Below are 4,481 nucleotides of genomic sequence, written 5' to 3'. Positions count from 1 at the left end.
GTTACGAGCAGTCAAGACATCTTTCTCTCATGCTAAAATTAAAATGTAAAAAGAACCCTCTCCTCTGAATCTCTGCTACTCCTTGAACAATATGAGAAAGGCTCATTTCGGAAAGATAAATGGTTCTGCAGAACCAATACTTGAAAACAACCTGGTGTTATAGGTTTAAACTCTCTCACTGAAATATTTTCAGACTCAAGTAGATTAATTTTAATAATTTGCGTATTATTAACAAACTTAAAATTTGTCGCAAAAATAATTCTTCAAAAAATATCATGTTTCATGAAGAGAGTCGATCTTTTCTATTTTCCTGAAACCAATCTAAAGAATTGTATTTCTATATTTCTTGTTCAAATTTTAATCCTTAAACCATGTAATGCAACGTTTTAAGTTTTTAAATCAGGCAATTATAAAATAATATCATTGAAGAAATTTGCCTAGGGCATATCTCTGTCTACACTAAAAGTTTAAATGTAAGAAGTGACAATACACATTTTAACCCTATAAAGGCTGGGGGGTCTGAATCTATGTATGGTCTGAAGGGGCGTTTGGCTCCCCCCCCCTCTAGAAAAAGGCCTTAGAGAATTATTATAGGGTTGAAATGCATGTTCATAGCCGAATGTTTCATGGCCAGCTCAAAGAAAAAAGATTTAGACCGATAACTTAAATAGTTTGGGTGCTATGGAAGGTGAAAAAAATGCCTAAAAAGGGGTCAAATAAATAATAAAAATATTTTTTTGTTTTATAAAAATATAAAAGTGTGATGCATGTTTCTACATGCATTTTTCAAGAGCTTTTCAAAAATATAGTTTAGTCACAAAAATGTAATGGGCTATTTTAGATTTTTTTCACAGACTGGACTGTTTTTCCGCCCTGTATCCTACCCTATAAATTAAAAAAAATGTTAACAAAAAATTATTCAAAGTCACAAAATTCCACGGTAATAGTGTCAAAAATGAGAGTGCTAGGACAAAAAAACTACAAGGGGGGCGCCAAACGCCCCCCCCCCTCCGCATGTTTATGTTTAAGATGACCTTTTTAATTAGTAACCACGAACAGAAATTGAAATTAAGTTGAATTAATGTTAATTGAAATGTTCCAACTAAGCATTAGTTTGTCCTTTGAATATGCATAATATTAATTGTGTGGTTTGCAACATATGTTTATTAACAGATTGCAAGAATTCAAGATATTCTTGGAAGTTTATTATTTACAGAACATCAACAAACCTTATTTTTTTAAAAAGGTTTTCTGAATTTTCGTTTTGTAAGTAAAAGTAGATGACCTTGTTTATAATTGATATTGTTAATTGCAGATTCTTTCTCTATAACAGACATCCAACTCTCATTGATATAAATCAAAATAAAGGTTGTTTCTTGTGTTGCAGTAAATCTTGTGGACAATTGATAACCGATTTGTTGATTAAACTTCAAGATTTATGTCCTTTTCCGGCACTCTTCCTGTTCTCTTCCGGACCTCATCCTGTCCTCTTTCTGTCCTCTTCCGGAGACCTCTTTCTGTCCTCTTCCAGTCCTTTTCCTGCACTCTTCCTGTCCTCTCTATGTCCTCTTCATGTCCTTTACTGTCCTCTTCCGGACCTCTTCCTGTCTTCTTCCTTTCCTCTCCTGTTCTCTTCTGGACCTCTTCCTGACCTCTTCCTGTCCTCTTCCTGTCATCTTTCAGTCATTTTCCTGTTCTCTTCCGGACCTATTCCTATTTTATTCCTGTCCTATTCCTGTCCTCTTCAAGTCCTCTTCCTGTCATTTTACTGTCATTTTCCGTACCTATTCCCATCTTCTTCCTGTCCTCTTCCTGTCCTCTTCTTATCCTTATTTCTAAACCAAGACAAATAAATAAATTCCTATGCAGGCCCCCCCCCCCTCCTATCTTAAAAGAAAAACTATTTTTAAATAAAATTTGCACGTTGGTATGTGATGAACAATATTTAATCATCTCCTTCTTGAGAAAATATTTTAGATTATAATTTATCAAAGGAACAAAAATATTTAAATTTTTATATGAAAATTAGAATTTGGATCATTATTTTTCTGAAATAAGGTTTATCAGTTTTCAGCTTTTAAAGCTCCGTATTCAGGGCTACAAAAAAGCCTCAGAATGAACGGACATAACACTGAGGTCTGACTACAAGAAAAAAGTGGCCCCTCCTCATAAATTGTTTTGATATTCAAATTCAAAGTATAGTGTATACACATATAATCGGTAGATGCGCTGGAGTACGGTGATTTTTTAAATTCAAAACACGGAGCTTTTTAGACAAATCATATTGTTTATCATTAAAAACATGGACTTTTTTCATTTAAACCAGAGAGTTTTTCATTCAAACCATAGAGTTGTCCATGCAAACCAAGGACTTTTATCATTTAAACCACAGAGTTTTTCATTTAAACCATTGAGTTTTTCATTTAAACCATTGAGTTTTTCGTTTAACACATAGAATTTTTCAATTAAACCATATAATTTTTTACTCAAGCCATGGAGTTTTTCATTCTTAATATGTAGTTTTTCATCTAAACCATGTATTTTTATTATTTAAACCAAAGAGTTTTTCCATTGAGTTTTTCATTTATTTCATTTAAGCTATGATGTTTTTCATTTGAACCATGGAGTTTTATTAAAGCCATGGAATTTTTCATAGAAACCTTGAAGTTTTTTAATTAAAACCATGAAGTTTTTCATTCAAACCATTGAATTTTTCATTCAAAATACGTAGTTTTTTATTAATTTTTCTTAAACCATGGATTTTTATCATTTAAACGATGGAGTTTTTCATTTATTTTATTTAAACCATGATGTTATTCATATAAAACATTAGTTTATCATCTAAATCATTCAAAACATGTATTTTTTCATCTAAATCGTGGATTTTTATCATTGAAACCTATTATTATCTCCCACTCATGATGGTTTTTTATTCAAACCTTGGAGTTCACCCCCTGAATCAATATACTAAGGTAGGTTCTCTTCATATGAATAATCAAAATCATCTAAAATTGTAATCTTAAAATTTGTCCGTATAATAAGGATTTTGAGTTCAATGGTTTTGAAAGCTCAATAACCTTGAACTTTATTTTTAACCGGAATTTCTGGACCAGTAGAGGAGTGAGATGACTGGAACAGTAGAGGAGTGGGATGACTGGACCAGTAGAGGAGTGGGATGACTGGACCAGTAGAGGAGTGGGATGACTGGACCAGTAGAGGAGTGGGATGACTGGACCAGTAGAGGAGTGGGATGACAAAACAAGAAAATTAAATTTAATGGGAGACATTTTTTTCGTTAAAGGAAAGAATCTTTCACATACAATAGACATTAGTCATGTTGCATCATCAAACAAATATCTGAATATCTCATATTCCTTTCAGGTAATGGCACTGAGCATTGTGGATTTTTTTGCACTTCTCTGAAGCTATAATTACCTGTGGAATTTTTTCCAACGCACAGATATATGTTAAAAAATTTTCTATTGTTTTTCAACAATTACAGTAAATATTGATCCGTGGGTACTGGTTGCCCCTTTTTACTATGTTGTTTATCAGTGTACTGCACTGTTCACAATCTGATTAACCCAGCTCCACGCACTCAGTTAAGATCTGTTACCCAAACAATTATCAGGTATAAATCATATTCAAGTGTCCAGAGAATTGTTATGCTGTATTGTTACAAATGAATTGTTTAGATAATTTAGATATTTTCTTATTTTAGATGTAAATTATTCATCTAATATATTCTTTATAGAATTAGTAAATCGGCTGAAACTGTAGCACAGGCTTGGGAAGTTCTCTGGTTCTGTGCAAAAGCCTCTGTACAATAGAGGACTCATACATGTCCTCTACTTGTACAATGTACATGCTAATCTTCTCCATCACCAACAACATCGAGATTAATAACTGCAAGTAATATTATCTTGTTTTATGATCTGTTTTGAAATAAATGTTGAATAGTGTAACATGTCATTTAATTATCATCGCATAGCCAAACCAAATGCACGCATAGTTTGGCAGATCTAACTCATCTTTTTTGTATAACACCTTGTTTGGTAGTCTATACTATACAAAGGTCAGGTGTAACAAATTTTTAAGGAAACTTTAGATATATATTTTTGAGAAAATATGATTAATCGTTTCTAAATCGATTTGTCAAATTTGGATTTGAAATTTCCGAATTCTCATTGAATATTCAATATTATATTTAACTACTTTTAAACCAACATCCTGAGTATTAAGCCATATTACTATTTTTCTATGTTTTTTTTCTGTTTTGACCTACCTCCGTGCTTTTTACATTTTACAGCTTTTGGAAAATTTTAAATATTTTTATTTCGAAAATCGGGTTGTCGCTCAGTACGAGGTACAATTAAGTTTTTTTCTGGATCAAATTCAATTTCAATCATATTCTTTTCTACGAAATTGAATCAAACTTTAAAAAAAAGCTAATTTCTATTTGATTGATATCTTTGTATATT

At 31.9% G+C, this 4,481-nt stretch overlaps 1 long non-coding RNA gene across 1 annotated transcript; it reads left to right on the top strand.

The window, feature by feature from the left end:
* The first annotated feature begins 3,517 nt into the window (after window positions 1–3,517).
* LOC111712160 (uncharacterized) lies at window positions 3,518–3,965 on the top strand. Its single transcript, XR_002767397.1, has 2 exons — window positions 3,518–3,631; window positions 3,755–3,965. It is a non-coding gene; the product is annotated as an uncharacterized LOC111712160 (long non-coding RNA).
* The last annotated feature ends 516 nt before the right edge of the window (window positions 3,966–4,481 follow it).

The sequence above is a fragment of the Eurytemora carolleeae genome, unplaced genomic scaffold, assembly GCF_000591075.1.
Source record: "Eurytemora carolleeae unplaced genomic scaffold, Eaff_2.0 scaffold1243, whole genome shotgun sequence".
In the NCBI taxonomy this organism is placed as follows: Eukaryota; Metazoa; Arthropoda; class Copepoda; order Calanoida; family Temoridae; genus Eurytemora; species Eurytemora carolleeae.
The sequence above is the reverse complement of the archived record's forward strand: the minus strand, read 5'-3'. Positions and strand labels throughout refer to the sequence as shown.